Source organism: Gopherus evgoodei, chromosome 19 (assembly GCF_007399415.2).
Source record: "Gopherus evgoodei ecotype Sinaloan lineage chromosome 19, rGopEvg1_v1.p, whole genome shotgun sequence".
NCBI lineage: Eukaryota > Metazoa > Chordata > Testudines > Testudinidae > Gopherus > Gopherus evgoodei.
Window position 1 is genome coordinate 19,727,390 of NC_044340.1, and position 17,933 is coordinate 19,745,322.

Sequence of the window (17,933 nt, forward strand, 5' to 3'; positions counted from 1 at the left end):
TCCCTCCCCACCTACACTGACAATAATTGTTTTCTGGTTCACTACCCCCACTCCCCCATCAGTGCCTTCAGCATTCCAGTCACTGCATGTGAGTAGCTGTATCTTGAGTGCTTTGCATCAAACAGATTGCAATTCTATACATTTAACAGAGTGTATTTTGCAACTGCCAGAAAAAAATTGGAAGTAACTTTGAAATGGAAGGTCCATTTAATCTGATTCTGGAGGAAGATCAATGAAGCTAATATGTCTAGGGGAAAATGATGCAAACTGCAGATACTTAATTGAAGAAAACCTGGAAAATAATAAGACTGATAGATGATAGAGCTCACCAAATTAAGTATGATCAAGGGATGCTGTACAGATCCAAAATGTGAAAGGAATTTTGGGTGGTAGACTCAGAAGCAGGAGGCTAGAAGGAGAGCTGTGTTTGTTGGTGCAGCTGCAGTGGGATTACACATTTACACCTGCCAAGAGCAGGTCTGAATCTAGCCCGCTGTGTTACAAAGCAAGCAGATAATACTTCTCCAGGATCCTACATGTAGCTCTGTCAGAGTACCTTAATACAAGCATGAAGGGACACACTCGGAGGGGTTCAGAGAACAGCAAGGAGAATCATCATGGGCGAGGGGTAGGGGGGATTGAGACAGAGAGAAGGAGGGCTCACCATCTCTGCAGAGTGTTACCTAGGCATCTGCAAAACAGGAAGGAAGAAAGAAAGGAAGGGATCTGGGATGAAAAATGGGGAGGAAAAAAAATGAAGCTAGAAAGATCAAAGGTAGGAAAATGTTCCATGAATTACCCATGACAAGCTGCCATCTTTAATAAATCTCTCCCCACTTGCCCAACCCCTCCCCAGACGCACATTGGCTAAGCACTCACCTGTTATGTTACACTGGCTTTTAATGGTGTGATTGCTGATGGACTGTTCTCCCTGGCTGCAATGGCCGAAACAACAAAGCTAAGCAGCACTCCAGGGAAATCCTTCAAAGGCCTCTTGCCTTGAAAACGCTGAACATTATTTCTGTGGACTCTTAAACAGAATAATTCATTAGTCAGCTAAGAACAATCAATATCCCACTCCAACAATTTATACACTGACTCTGTTTACCCAGTGGACCCTCTTTGATAATATTATTTATGATTCTAAATAACTCCATCGGTGTTCAATAGAGCTGGGAGGTGCCTATGGGACCAAGGCACAATCAAATTATGAAGACATATGGTTTTTTCAGCACTGGAAATGTTCAAATGCGTTTCACTGCTGTTAGCCTTGCTGCAGTACCTACCCCAATCAGTTATACAAGCTTCTTAATATCCCTTACTATATGGGAACAGTCCTTCAGGGAGAGAGAGGGCTCCGACTCAGCCAACTGAGAGAAGCTGCTGCAATGACTATTTTATTGTGGCTATTTCAGGATTCTTAGAACTGAAGGACACCAACAGTTCAATGCATCCCAGACTGAAGCCGCAATTAAGCTTCTGCACTGCTTAGGATCTGAGGGAGGGAGAGAGATTGGAGAGGAGTCAAATGAGTGCAGCACTAGCTCAGAATACCCTGGTGAGAACATCCCAGAACAGAGACCAATGAACGCTGCATCTGCGTGCTGTATTTATGTCCAAGGAGTACATTATATCTATTTTAATACAGGGCTTTTAATACACTCAGAGACCGACCAAACCGTGAGCCTCACTGCCTGTGTCTCCACTGCAATAAAACACCAACTGCTGGCCCGTGTCAGCTGACTTGCGCTTATGGAGCTCGGGCTGAGAGGCTATAAAATTCCAGTGTAGACCTTGAGGTCTGGGACCGTGCCCCCCTCACAGGTTTGGAGAGGTGTGCACATACAAAGCACATGTTTACAGGGACAAAACATGCATCTGCACATGCAATATTGTTAATTGCAATGCAAAGTGTTCCCATATGCATGCAAATACCATCACTCCAGCGTGGGGGGAATATTTTGGGGACACAACTTACTGACTTTTGCAAATCTTCTCCTGTCAGATTCTAGATTCTAAAATGCTTTTATTATTGTTTGCGTGTACTATGGTAGGGTGTTGGTGGTCACTTTTAGATCTTCGGTGCCTCCTTGCAGCAAAACCAGACAACATAGCAACTCTGTCTCAGTTCCCCTCCTTTGATAGGCCAATAACCAACTTGTCCGCATGTCAATTCTTTGTTACAACCTTGGCCCTCCTGTTAAACACTCCAATACTTCGGGAGGCTGGTTGCCATCCAGTCGCTTGAGATAAGGGGCACGCAATCAGTCCCCTGGATGGCTTCTCCCCACAACCTTGCTGAAGACAGCCGCTCTCAACTCTCCGGTCTCCTTAGCCATCTCCTTAGCTGTGGGGAGGCCACCGATTAGCCCCAGCTGAGCAGACAGTCAGGTTCCCTATTAACCCTTTAGAGTCTGAGACAGCCTGCGGTTTGCACACTCCAAGACGTAGGGTCTAGCGACCCCTCCTGATATTAGAGCCCCAGGGTGCCAGACATTACATGTAACAGACAGTCCCGGTCCGGTAGTGTTTACAATCTAAGCAGACACAACAGACAAAAGGTAAGGAAGGAGGAAATATTATTAGCTTCGTTTTTAAATGAGTGACTGAGAGACAAAGAGGTTTCACCAAAGTCATCTGAAAAGCCTGTGGCAGAGCTGGGAATTAAAGCCAGCTGTCCTGAGTCACAGCCCAGTGCCTTTACCCCAGCCCTGCCTTACTCTTTCCTTGCAAAGGGAGAGCTTTATGTTCTTGAGTTCCACTTCCCTCCACTCTGCATTCCTGTGTCACTGATGTTGCCTGAGAGGGCATTGGATGCTGGATTATGCAGCTTTAATCTCCCAGCTCAGGGTTGCTTGTTTCTCCTCCATATTGTTTGCAATATCTTGCATGTTCTGTCCCTCTGTAAACTCAGCAATCAGCCATGCTGGGTGATGCTGTTCAAATGCTGAAGCCTTGGTGTTTGCCAATTCGTTGTAGAACAAGTTTACAGAGTAAACATTCTGGGGCATCATCGATTGCAAAAATAAATAAATAATAAAACAACAAAAGGCCTTTTCTTGTCTTCTGTCTCACTGAGTCTCTCTCTCCTCTGTCAGTCTTTGTCCCCTTCCCTGATCCCTTGAGGTAATTAAAGATCCCAGTGCACTTCTATTGTATGAACAAGGGTGTTAACTGCAGGGTCCTACCTGTAACCAGCCCACTGGGGCTGAGTGGGAGGGAGAGATGCTCCCTGCCCCCCTGCACACCGGAGAGGGGGCTCACGCTGGCTCTGATGCTGGGACCAGAGCAGAGAGCTTGCTGCCTGGCCCCACTGGGACAGCAAGGGCAGCGCTGAGCACGGGGGGAGCTGAGATCCCAGCTGAGTGGGGGGACACCCGGGCAGGGCAGGTCAGCTGCCAAACAGGTTTGCCTGCTCCAGACGTGCTGCTGGGAAGTGATTACACAGCAGGGAGGGAGCTACCAGGGACAGGGCTCAAGGGGGCTGTGACCCCAGGCCCAGCCAGCGAGAGGGAGCAGATCCCACTCCCTGCCCCAGCAGCTGGATCCCAGACTGAGCTGCAGAAGGATCCCTCCTTGGAGAAGCTGAGAGAACTTGCTGGCCACAGCGCTGCAAACCCCCTTGGGGAAGGCTGCAGGGACAGAGTCCTGCGGGAAAAGGGATTCCTGTACCGGGAATGGGCTCCCCAAGGGGAAGTAGAACTGGGGGGAATCGGGAGACAGCTGGTGGTGCCCCAGGAATCCACAGGGTTCTTCCCTTTCGAGCTGCGGGATGGGAGGAGAGTGAGGGGACCCCTGAACCTGAAGAGGGAGGATTGGATGGAGAAGGGGGAAGACCCCCGGGGGGATCTCTTCCCTGAGGTGGGAGACAATCTCCCCATCAGGCGTTCCCCATTCAGAGTCACTGGGAAAGCAGCCCAGAACCTGGAGAGAGAGGTCAGGGACATGCTGGCTTTAGATGGGATCCAGCCATTTTTACAGCCCATGGGCCTCACCCGTGGGGCTGATCCCCAAGCGAGACAGGATGATCTGGTTTTATGGGGGCTATCAGAAGCCTAAAGCCATCACAGTGTCCGATGCCGACCCCATGCCTAGGCCTGGGGAGATTCTAGACAAGCTGAGAGGGATGGAGAACTTGGCCCTGGCAGACACTGATAACATGTGCATCTTTAGCCAGACCTGGGAGGAACAGGTGCCCCAGGTGAAGAGGGGGCTGGGCTGCCTCAAGGAGGTGGGACTGACGGTAAAAGCTGGAAAGTGCAAAGGGGGACAGCAGAGGTGTTGTGTCTGGGCCACAAAGTGGGAAGCGGCTGCCCAAGCCCAGAGCTGGCAAAGGCCAAGATGGGGGCTCATAACCAAGGGAGCCCGAATCACAGACCAGAGTGCTGGGAAAAGACCTAATCCCAGCTTGAAGCCCAGGGGTACTGGGGTGACAAAGGGTGTGGGCTGCATAAACCTTCCCACATGCGGCCTGCAAGTGCCATCAAGCACACCCAACCTAAGGGAGGGCGTAAGACTGGACTGTCCTGGTGTAACTCACACCAAGGGGTGGGAGAGATGCTGGGGCATCCATGGGAACCTTGGTGGGTTCGAACTTCCCCAAGTCACTGGCTGAAGTGACCTCGCTCAGTTTGGTCTCGAAGGGGGAAGAGATGTGACGAACTGGGAAAGTTCTTAATGTTTTCTCTGAATACTGTATTGGTGCCTCAGTGTCCCCATGCAGTTCTTAAGTATCTGGCAGAGCAAAGGGCCAGTGCACTTAAATGCCTGGCACTCTGTCTCCTAGCAACTGATGGCCTGGGCCCCTCCTCTGCAAAGGTGCCAACTGAAGGTGTTGGAGACAAAGGGATCAGGTGACCTCCTGGCCTGGGAAAGGGGCTGGGAGGGGTTGTTAGTCTGGAGCTGGCTGGGGTCAAGGGTGGAGGACAGACCTGGGGGTCTGGCTCACTGCCACCCAGAATGGACCCAGCCGAGGGGTCCGGTTCACGGTACCTACAAGCTCTGTTTTAGACCCTGTTCCTGTCATCGAATAAACCTCTGTTTTACTGTCTGGCTGAGAGTCACGTCTGACTGCAAAGTGGGGGTGCAGAACCCGGTGGCTTCCCCAGGACCCCGCTAGGGCGGACTCACTGTGGGAAGCGCATGGAGGGGCAGAGGATGCTGAATGCTCCAAGGAGAGACCCAGGAGGTGAAGCTGTGGGAGCTTCTTGCCCTGAACAAGTCTGCTCCAAGGGAGAGGAGGCTCCCCAAAGTCCTGACTGGCTTGGTGGGGGGCAGTTCCAGAGCATCGCCCGGTGACTCCGTGACAATGAACAAGGGTGTTAACTGCAGGGTCCTGGCCAAATTCCACTCCAGGAAATGACTCTCTAAATTCCCCCGGTGATGTCACCTGGATTCAGCATCCTTCTCCCCTTCCGTCCTCAGCTGCAACCTGTGGCTGACAGGAGCTTCCACCAGCTGGGTAAGGAAGCAGGGGAGAGCAGTTTGTGCCTGTCTGGCCTGACAGAAGCGCTTCCTACAGACCCACTGTTCCAGTAAGTCTTGGTAGTCAGTTGGCCAGTTATTATTTTACTACTTCAATGCCTTCCACTTGGAAATGAATGTTAATGTGTGCAGCAAACAGCCTCTTCAGAGAGGGGAGCTGACTACTCATGATCATAGTTACTAGGCTTGAAGGCCCCAATCCAGGAAAACACTTAAGCATGTGCATAATTGTAAGATGTGAGTAAATCCTGCTCTCCCTCCTCACCCTGACAGCCCTATCCTGCAGAATCTCATCTGGGAGATGAACCAGGCTCACACGTTCAGAAGTGGCCCCTGCTCCTGGAGATGCCTTGATACCCATGTTTTGTAAGATTCTGAGCATCTGCAGTTCGTAGGAAGCAGGTCAGAATGAGTTGTGTTCACTCGGCACCTCTGAAAATCATGCTTTTCGCTGGGCACGAAAAATGGAGGCCCCCCCAATTTAATCCAGTCATCTCCCTGACAGTCCTGTTTGAACCCTGCTCAGGAATTCTCTATGCAAAAAACAGAGATTGAACCTAGAACCTGCATTCAAAGCCTCTAAGTGGAAGAGGAAAAGTGGCAAAGCATGTAGTAGTACCGGATGCCCAACCTAAGAGTCCCAGTTAAGAGATGACGATGAGCACCCAACCCTTTGGAAATCAGGCCCCTTGAAGGTCACTAGTTGCACATCCCAAATCACTGTTCACTCTTTAGAACCCTGGCCTGGAAATATAGGGCAGCTTCTGAGCAACCATACTTAGGGAGAGGAATGACCTCTCCCAAATGCAGACCTCTCCAAACCAGTCTTCTCTCCTGAGTGGCAGGGCTTTGCAGAAAGGCAAGAAACATCAGGTTATCTGACTCACATGAGATCCCCATGTGGGAAAGACCTATAAACCAGCATTCAACAACGGAAGGAAAAACAAATCGACAGCCAAAAGTCCTTCCCTGCTGTCACTCCTCTTGCCCAAGTGCATCGGTTTGTTTGTTATGTTCCACCTTACAGGGAAGGGAGTCCCATTCCAACCCCTCTTTGGCAGGCTCGGTTTAAATAACACGCTGGGTAATATACTTCTCATTCCTCCCCTTTAATACCCTGAACTCCTTAAATGGCACTGAATCTAACTGAGTGGTGGATAAACATTAGTTTCACAGCTCACAAAGCAGAACTGCTGGCTACTGGCAGTCTAGATGTAATGAGTTCCTTTTTAGACCCCTGGGATCATTTAGAATGGGTTCGTCTTTCCCCAAGCTGCCAGTCAAGTTGGTACCGGGGGAAAAAAAACACTGTTAATCTATTTCCCACCATCTCATCCCTAGCTGAAATCCCTTCGAGCATGTAACAGTTTTATTTTAATGTGCCATCCTGCCAGCACATGGACAGGAGTGGAGTGGGCTGCTCAACGCTCGCCCAGCTGAGCGACTGGCAGAAACCTGTATGCGTGGCTTTTGAAGACTTTTAGAATGTGAACTTTGGCTGGAGAATTCTAAATTTGGTGGGAGAGGAAGGGACAAGACTAGATGAAACAAACAATGAAAAAAGTTTTCACATTTCCCTTTTCACCCAGGCTTGACATTGTCAGCTCCTTCCTCGGATACTCCTTAATTAAAAGCAGATTGCTATTCTAGGGAGAAAAACTAATTTAGCATCCAAAAGTAGCAAAGAATGATTGCCAAGCAAGCTATCACCAGTGGCCAGAGACATCTCCCACTGCATTATGCTTTCACTGGGACTCTGAATCACTTGTCAAGAACTTTTTCCAACAGCTAGAGCTTTAGAGCAAATTAACTAACAAAGATGACGTTGTGACAAAGTGGGAATTTTCTGTAACATTTTTAAGAATGATATGCCTGACAGTGACTTACTTGGCTAGGGATTGCAACCCAGTGGATGCAAATGACTGCTCTTGCACCACAGCATAAGACATAAAGTGGTTGCATCATGAACCTATCTGGGGTGGTGTCAATGGGTCATTGAAGTTCTGGATGAAACTAACGCATAATAATGGAGGATCTGGGAAGAAAACGGGAACCCCAAGGACTGAACAATTGATACCTATCCATGGGAATCTCTTGCTGGAGGAACACATGAACTCAGCCTCAGTCTGCAGGAGGAAGACAATGGACCAAGAGGTGACAGTAGGCTAGGATAAGAGCTGGCATTTGGAGAGACATGGAGTTCACCTGGGACTGACAGAAAAAGGAACGGAGACCGAGAGAGGAAAAAAAGACGGTTCCTTCTGCAGCATGACTCAAGAAAGTCCTGGCTTGGCCTGTAGAGACTCTGACGTAAGCTTTGCTTCTCTGTGCCAACCTAGAGACTTCCCAACACTGTGTTCCCTGCTCTGTTTTGAAAAGGCTGCATGGTGTCACTACAAACACTTGCAGTGGGGCACTGACCCGTGAATAAGGCAAAAAGTGTCTGAACAGGAGTTCCTCTCAGCTGGACTAGGGCAGAGCTCAGTGTGAAACAGGAACACTGGAGCCCAGAGGCTCGGTCACTGAGGCATTGCGTAAGGAAGAGTGCAACCCTGGAGGGTCTGGCACACTGAAGGGGTTCCTCCAAGTGACTGTTTAAAGGCTGGGGCATAGCACAGACCTTTGGATCCAAGAGCAGCCACAATGGATTCAACTTGTGGTTCTTCTTTTCTGCTAGCCTGTCTCCTGCATTGGCAAATAAGCCATTCTCCAGTCCAATGTGCACAGTGTCCTATCTCCTTCAAGCAGGAAAATAAAACATACAAAACCCATATGGCAGGGAGGTCAGACTCACTGGATGGAGGGCTGGATTTCACTTTGAATTATGGTCTGCGGATGGGGGCATATCTTTCAGACTCAGAGCTGCCCCACTGGGGTCAGTGAGCAAAGACAGAATGTTGGATGTGAGAAGGGATGGATCGCTCAATAATTGCCCAGTTCTGTTCATTCCCTCTGAGACACCTGGCACTGGCCACTGTGGGAAGACAGGGTACTGGGCTGGATGTACCATTGGTCTGACCTAGTTGAGCCATTCTCGTGTCCCTATGGCTTTTAATTTTGCTGTAGCAACTAATATTTAATTTCTTATGCTATCCCTGCCAAAGAATCACATTCAGCATCAGTCAGTGAAAAATCTGCTCCCATTTTGGTACACTGTTATTTCTGCCTTCCATCTCTCTTGCTTTCCCATCCTCTTGTCTCTGAGTCTCTTCCAGTTTTAGCATCCCCCCTCCTTCTTCAGTCTACATCTCCTTCCCTGCAGCAACTCTCAGTTCCAACCTCCAGAGCATTTGTTCGAATGCCCCTGGAAGTTGCCTGCAGCGACTTGAGCGTGAATACTAATCCCAGGGCATAAACCCCAATTTGATTGTGAATTATATACCTAGATTTCATCAACCAATTATGTATCGTAAACTCCTCAGGTTCTATAACAGCCTCAGCCTGTACCCCAGTCTGTCTTGCCACAATGCCACCTAGGGGAATATACCTTTCTGATAGATGTTCCCATACACCAAGAATCACAGCAATATTCAGGTTACTCTTGGTCCCAAAGGACCAGTCCCTTATCCCATGTCAATTGCACCTGAGAACTTACATGGAAGACAATGCTTGTGGCCAATTCTATAGTAACCTAAGGACTTATTAAATAGGAAAAGGAAATGAGAGTTATTTACATGGTTAAAGCAGGTAAACACACACACACAAATGAATTCCAATCTTAAATTTCAAAAGGTAATGAAAGCTTCTATTATCCACAAACTCTCTATGTCCTTTAGAGCTAACCCAGGCAAAGCACTGGAGATCTCTTGCTTATGCTTCGTAAACCTTGTCCCCCAGCGTCCAAGCAGCGTAGAGAATTAATTCCTTCTGTTTAGGGGTTTTATCCCCCTTCTGCCATGTGCTCTGAACTGCAAACTCAGCTCAATAAAGTCTAAACACTAAACACCTTCTTATAAGCCCAACACTTCTTTTAACAATGCTACCCTACAAGTGAGCCAGACTGATTCCAGCCATGTATTTGTCAGGGTTCCATTGAGGAAGGGGGGATCTTGGCATGACCTGACACCTGGTCTGCCAGTGTCACAGCCTCCTCCATGCCAACAGCTAAAAGTGACATGGGTGAGGAGGGTCAGAACAGTGAGGGTATCCCTTCCTGAGCTCCACAGCTGTTGCTGTATTCCCAGAGGCCTGGCCATCTTCACTGGTTTATATAAAGAGAAATATCCAGGTGTAACTGGTAAATCATATTGTGATCCCATCCTGCCTCACAAGCTAACCTAAGCCAATACATGCAAGGAGACCTCCATGGGGCAGCTATGGGACCAAGTGCAGAACCTTAAGAACATAGGAATAGCCATATTGAATTAGACCAATGGTCTGAAGAACTGTACCTAGAGCACATAGTGTTTGGAGAAAAGTTAAACAGCAAGCACCCCCAAACTCGCCATGCCTCTCAGCCCTTCCTCTTGCTGCTCACGTACACTCTGTGTGGTTTAAGAACTCAAGGGCCAGTTAGTATTACAAAGAGATGGTAATTACATTATTGGCCTTTTCACACATTCTCCAGGATATTAATAACCATCAGTGTCCTGCCGTTCAGCAGTGCTCTAGAGTCCAGGCAGCCAGCCAGCAGGTTTCCACAGGTCACCTCAGCCTTTGCCCCGCCACCAGTCAGCTCATTTACTCCAGTGTTTTCAAGTAGGAAATGAACATACAAAAGAAATCCATATATGGGTCAATAATAAAATTCACAGGGTGGATTATTTATTTATTTATGGAGAAAACTGGCTCGCAGATAACTAAACAAGAGATTTAAATGCTGATGGAAAATATGCAGGTTTCTCAGCTTCAAGAAAGGAGGTGCTATTGCCTCTATATTTGGCACTGGTGCAATGGCTACGGGAATCCTGTGCCCAGTTCTGGTATCCACAGTTCAAGAAGGATGTCAATACACTGGGAAATGTTCAGAGAAGAGCCACAAGAATGATTAAAGGGTTGGAAAGCATGCCTTATGGTGAGACACTTGAGGAACTCAGTGTGTTAGCTTAACAGAAGGCTCAGGGATGACTTGATCTCAGTTGATAAGTACCTACCCAGGGAACAGAAATTTGATAATAGAGGGCTTTTCAATCTATCAGACAAATGTGTAACAATGGTTGGAAGTTGAAGCTAACCAAATTCAGACTCGAAATAAGGTGAATATTTTTAACAGTGAGGAAAATGAGCCACTGCAACAACTTAACAAATGTTGTGGTGGATTCTCCATCCCGGGACATTTTAAAATCAAGATTGGCTGTTTTTCCTCAAAGCTCTGCTCTAGTTCAAACAGGAGTTAATTCAGAAAATCTCATGCCGGTGTTATACAGGAGGTCAGACTAGGTGATTATCACTATCACAGTTCAAGGCAACTGCGCCTGTAGTCTTCCTTTGTGGTCCCTTGGGAAAACCACTTTAGACTCCCAGTTCCTCAGCTGTCAGCCTCTCTTGTGAGGAAACTCCTGTCTCTGTCCCTCCTGACTGGTTTTTTTTCCAGGCTGCACAGTTCCCTGCCTATACTGTGATATTCCCCAGAAAGCCAGGCTACCTGACCAGGCCAGCATCTGTGCTTTGCTTTCTCTTCAAAGGCTATGAATTACCAGCAGTCACTATTTACTACATTGCCCTTTCTAAGCAAGCAAATTTATTCCTAAGATGAAATCATTACAGAGAAAATATAATAAAAACAATAATAGAAACTACACACATAGAATCATAGAGTCGTAGGACTGGAAGGGACCTCAAGAGGTTATCTAATTCAGTCCCCTGCATTATCTAGACCATCCCTGACAGGTGTTTATCTAACCTACTCTTAACAATCTCCAATGATGGCGATTCCACAACCTCCCTAGGGAATTTATTCCAGTGCTTAACCACCCTGACAGTTAGGAAGTTTTTCCTAATGCCCAACCTAAATTGCCCTTGTTGCAATTTATACCCATTACTTCTTGTCCTATCCTCAGAGGTTGAGAAGAATAATTTTCTCCCTCCTCCTTGTAACAACCACTTATGTACCTGAAAACTGTTATCATGCCTCATTTTGCGGATTCAGGCTGGAATTTTCAGAAGAGTTGGAATGGAAGTTAATGGGAGTTGGGCTCCTAACTTCTCCAGGGGTCTTTGAAAATCCCAGCTTTGTTTCTTAAGGTCGCTCACCTTAAACACTCCCAGAGACATATTCCTCCAGCGACTTTTATCCCTCCTTGCAAATTGAAAAACTCTCAAGTCAGTGACTTACTTGAAAACCTCAAATGTACCCAGAGGCTTTGACTGCAGCCTCATATTGCTCTTCTCCTTGAGGTTGCCTCTGATGGTTTGAAATGTATATTTCCTTGGCTCTTACAGGCCCTAGGTTATGTGCTTTGATGATCTATTGCCCCTAAGATTTGTCATAATTGAATTTTCACTTATAATGTGGTTTGTCAAAATCTCCTTAAAGTCCCATTGGAAAGTGACAAATCTTTGATCTATTTCCAAAAAGCAGTTGTCTGTACAGTTGATTGCAGTCCAGATCCAGGTATCAATTGAGGATGTTTTCAAATCAGATGCACAGGTGGATATCAATCACTAACATAATCCTCAGTTGACGGAATACAAAAACATAACCCCACCTTGCCTTGTAAGTGCAGCATCGTTAGTCTTGGGATAGACTATAAATTGGTGCATACAGTAAACAGCCAACAATAGGAGAATGTTAACAGATGAAATAGCAGCACTTTTTAGTGAATGACTAATCATTACTCGTTCCTTTCCCCATCAAGTGTAACACCATTTATCATATGGTGGGAATCGCTGGGTTTAAAGATGGATTGGCTATCATCATCCAGATGCCCGTGTGTGGCCTGCCTGGCAGAGTCCACTAGGATCAGAATAGGTGAATGGCTTAATAGCTGCATGCAGGGTGGGGGAACAGGCAGAGAGGGTGTGACATTTACTGAAATGCTGACTTCAGAAGTGTTAGGTTAATTGTCAGTGCATCCTAGTCCACCCAAAAAGAAAGAGCATTGTTGGGAAAACAGGTTAGTGGGATTCAAAAGTAGAAATTATTTTGGAGGGGTTGGCATCTGGAGCTAGGAGTGTTGGGTGGGTATACTAATTACAGCTGGATGCCAATTTGCCAACAAAATGTTTTTTCACTGGAAAATGTCAATTTGTCAAAATTGAAACTATTTCAGTGAATCTCTCTGATTTGAAAAAAAATATTTTAAAAGATCTTTGAAATTGTGAAAACATCCCATTTTGATATTTTTGAAATGAAAAGTTTCAGGTTTCGGTTCAAAATAACTCCACTGCCTCCCAAATTTTAATTAATTCATACTTTTTAAAAGGGTACAAAATAAAAAGGTCAATATTGAAGCAAAATATTTTGGTTGACCAAATCTGAACTTTTTTTGGGATTAGCAGTTTGTGAAAACGTTCAAAATTTTGACTTTTTGTACTGATTCAGAACGGGAATTCTCATGGGACGGAAAAACTGCTTCCCTTCCAGCTCTAATATTAATGCCTACACTATGAATATCTTTGAATGTAAGGATATCCTTCAGGGAATGGCTGGAGGGATGTGCAAATGGGAAAAGGGACTTTTTCTCTTAAAATTCCATCAGATTCTGCTGCACACTCCCAGCTCTCTATGAGTGACACTGCTAAAAACATTTGCTAGAATCATAGAAATCAGAGCTGGAAAGTACCTTTGCAGACTCAGCCCATTCATCTTCTGCCAGTACAAGGTTGCTCCCTAATATATTTACTGGTGCTTTGTCCAGTCTAACTTTAAACGTCTCAATCAATGAGGCTTCCACTGTTTTCTGCTAGTTGCTTTTCCTGTAAATAGTGCCACTTCCTTTGTTCAGTGCGTCAATTACACCTGTCTTCATTTGTACACGCCCCAAATCTATCTGCCTGTCCTCGTATGCCCTTCCCATCGTTACAATGCAATGTCAAATTGGTGCAAGTTGCACAACTATCCCACTAAAATTCATTGCCTGACATGCAAAGTAGGACTTAATTTACCTCAAGTATTTCCATGGGAGTTGCATCTACTTCTGTCAGGTGTTTAATTTGGGCCAGTGTCTTCAAAGGAATGACAAAAATCTGGGAACTATGTGGTATATGAGCAGAATGTGCTATATAGTTTCTCTGCAGAGGCAGGGGAAGACTAATGACAATACCAATTTTCGGGGGAAAATGCATTTTTCTCCTCTGGTTGGATGTGTTTCTGAAGTGGGTAACCAGTTTCTCCAACCCACATCCACTGCAGTAGTGTTTCTCCACTTTAGCATGACATACCTGCTGCAAAGTGCTGCCGACGGGAATATGGATAGTTTTGGATGACATCACCTCTATCAATTATTCATAGGCTGAGGCGCATAAGAATTGGTCAAGAGGGGCCCCTTGAAGCACAATTATCAGCACTGAAGTTATTGTAGAACCTTACCCAAACAACATTAAATACTGCAGTGCAATGACGCCAGGGTCTGCAGAGCAGGTGGCAAGAGGCTTTTAAACTCTCCCATCTCTGCTCAGCATCTCCGTTCCAAAGTGATCATTAACTAGGTGGACTCAAGAGCCCTAAAGGTCACTGCACAATACATATTGTTACTGTCTTTTAATGGATTTTCCCAAGACGTTTATTTCTGAACTGGAGAGTCTGCAGCTGAGACTTCTTAGCATGGGCCTGGAATAACCATCAAGGACCAGATACGTCTCTTTCCTATCAGTGCAGTTAAACAAGGGATGACTTTTCTCACAAATATTTGTCTAATCATGTGTGCCCTGGTAGCTGAACTGGAAATGTATCTGGACCAAACCACTATACCACTGAGATCCATTCCTCACTTAGCACAACTACTAGGGTGACCAGATGTCCCAATTTTGTAGGGGACAGTCCTGATATTTGGGGATTTTCCTTATATAGGCTTCTATTATCCCCTATCCCCTGTCCCAATTTTTCACACTTGGTATCTGGTCACCCTAACAACTATGCAGCACCCCTACTTTACTCCCACCCCACTTAAAACTGTGACACGATCCTTAGAAGTTTTTAAAAAAAATAGCACTGCATGGTAACAGGAGTTTTTACAGTGATGTTAAGGCTGAACAATATTTATAATATTAAATGTACTATAACAGCACAGATAATATTGTAAACCTCATTTTATAAAGTGATCCCACCGTAAATCAGTCTTATCCATAGTAATGCTACCATGAAACTGTAGGTAGCCAAGTAATGTTGTGGTAAACCATGCTGAGCTATTAACTACAGCTTTATGTTACCATCTGTGCTGTTACTATATTTTTACTATAACAGCCTTCATTCTGTTAATGCGCACTTCTCTGTACATTTGATATAACCGTAACAATGCAACACAAAACAGAACTATATCATCAGAAGACTGGAAGGAACTTAAGTCTAATACTGCACCAACTCGCTGTGATATATTTAGGTATCTTTTTGTTACCTGTGTCTGTGTGCACTGCAGTTTTAAATGTCTACAAAACTGCTGTCTTTTGCAGAGACAGGCAGACATTTTGAGTTCAGTTCCATGCAGACTGTCACAGAAAAGAGCTACACAGACACAGAGTATGCGCTTCTTGGGCAACTTTATTTTAGATTAAGAGATGAACAAAAAATAAAGGACATTCTAACTGAAAACATCATTGTATTGTTTGCATGGAAAAGCACAATGCTCTTTTAATTGCAAGAAATCAGCAGAGTTGAGCAAATAATTTAGTGTGAATAATGCATTCAATGAATTTTGACTCTTTGCCCACAAGCTGCTTATGATTTTCTCAAAAGTATTGGCCTTATGAAATTATTCAGAAAACCTGTTTCTACAAATCAGTCTTGGCCTGTAGCTTGTTCACTAGCAGTTCACAGAGAGTGTTTGACATCCTGTATTTGAAATTCTAGTTGTTTGGTTAGTTTCAGTTAGATGCATAGGTCTCATGATATTTATTCTGACTGGAGGGAGAACTCTTGGATGAAAACTCCTACAGGCTAAATATTGTTATTATAACTCTGATTTAGGTGCCTTGATCAGGTGTTCCCAAATGCAGAATTTAGTGCCATGACTTCAGCAAATGTGGAAAGTGGTTCCATGGAGTGTAGGTTACTTCTAGAAATGGTCAAAAGGTAACCTTTCAGATTGTAAGCTCTTTGGGTTATGGACTGTCATTTACTAAATGTTTGTATGGCATATGACACAGTGTGACACTGACATGGTTAAGGACTCTGGGTGATATATAATAATTATAAATAATTAATAGCAACCATACTGTTTATACCAATTGTTTTGTCTATGGGAGAGAGATGGGGGGTGAGGAAATATGCTGCAGCCTTTGACAAAACATATGAAGATCTGCCTCCAGTTTATCTGGCTTCCCTGCATTTTAAACATTTAAGCTGTAAACTACAATGCATCTGTTATTTTTGTGACTCATGTTCTTCTGGCTGTTCACTGTGCCACTGCGTTGCACTGATCCACCATAGATCACTGCTTTCCTGCAGGCTAGCTACCCGGATAGCACTCTCAAGATTGTAAACAGAATGATTCACAAACTGGTGGCAGACGCTAAAAGCAAAGCAGTTCACAACCCCAAAAGCAATGCCAAGATTCTAAATGTAACATTGCAACAACAAATGGGATCTGAAGATTCTAAAACACAATGTGTCATCAGTGGGCTCTAAATAGGGTTATATAACCTGTAACTGACACGCTCTGCAGTTGGTTTCCCATAGTCTCCACATCCTGTCACCCACTTAATATTTGTTGCACACGATTATTTGTTTGTTGTAAAAAGGGGTGGAAGCAGACCAACAACAGTAGCTGGAGTGTCTTTCCATATGTTTTACAACACTGTAAAACAAACAAGCAGGATTAATTTCCTGATGGAAACAGCTCATTATCCAAAAATCTTAGATTTTGCTTTTAATAAAAATGAAAAAAGTGGGATTTTTGTTGTGTTTTGGATTTTAATTATAAAGCAATGAGGCACTGGAGGAGCTTGTATGTAAACTTTCCTCTTGCAACGTCAGCAACCCAAACACAACTACATCACTGAGTTACAGCATGGGAACCTGACAGGGCTTGGACCCAAGTCACAGTGGGACTCAAGCTCTGACCCACCACACAACAGGCTCCTCGAAGCCAGGTCCTGAGTGCTTGCCTACCCAAGTCAGGCTGATTTATGTGTAGACAGAACCAGGGCTTAGGCTCAAACCTGTGTCAGAGCCCAGACTTAGTGTGGAGTGTAGACATAACCTTGATGGTTGAGCTTCCCAGTGAGTTATGGAACCACTTGTTATGCACAGGCTCTTAGAACAAGACCTAGAATAACCAAGATCTCTCTTGCAAGCCCCTCAAATACTGAGTGATCAATGAACACCACAGTCCCCACTTAACCTTATAATTAATCCATAGGTCTGTTGCCATTATAACACATTTCACTGTTTGTGGGTGACACACTCTGTACCTACTGGAATAGCTAATGCAACTTTGCATTCACTATTCTGCATAGGAAGTGAATTACTGTGTTTATAAAAAAAACTCCGTATTAATGTCTGATTGCAAATCATTCTACTACCTTTCTTTATTAATACCTTGATTCCTATTATTCTCTGCTGCAAGGCAGTCAAATTGCAGCCACTATGCAGAAAATAGCCTGCATCCCATTTGTATATCATCTAAACTTTGTAATCTTGTTGTCGATCAGAGCTATTGTACTTGGTGTTAGCTGCTCATGACAAGAAGAAGAATGTTGACTTTTTGTTTCCAGTGTTAAAAGCTCTGGTGGATTCTATGCAGAAACATCTTTTTTTTTTTTTTTTTTAATGTTGAGGGCAGAACATCAGTGTAAAAATAAAAAGGCAGGTGCATGAGCTTACTAGTGAGAAAGACAGGCTTAAAATTTGTTCTGTCCTGAACTGGCATGTTAGCTCTTGGAAGCTAAATGAGCTAATCTGAGTTATGAATAATATGCATACACAACTTTCATTTTTAAACGCATCCATACATTTGATCATGAGTCAAGCATGTGGTGGGAGAATAGACAGGCTGGGGATGATATTTTTATGCTTTTGTGAATCATTATTGTACACAGTATTTTCCTTCACTGCACTGTTCTGTCTTAATATTTTTCTGCAATGAAATCCATTCGGCTGTACTGGAAATGTAGGCACTTTATAGAAAATCTTTAACAGTGCCGGCACAAATGGATGGGTCTTATTTCCTCTCTGCAGTGTGTGGATTTGCAAAGGCATTGCCAACAAATATTTTTTTAAAATGCACTAAAGAAAGGCTTATGGAAACGAAAGCAAGCACCTGTTCAGGAATACACACTGTGTAGGTGCCTGCACACATGCGGCAGCATACATATACAGCCCCAAATACACACATGTACTTACAGGCACTACA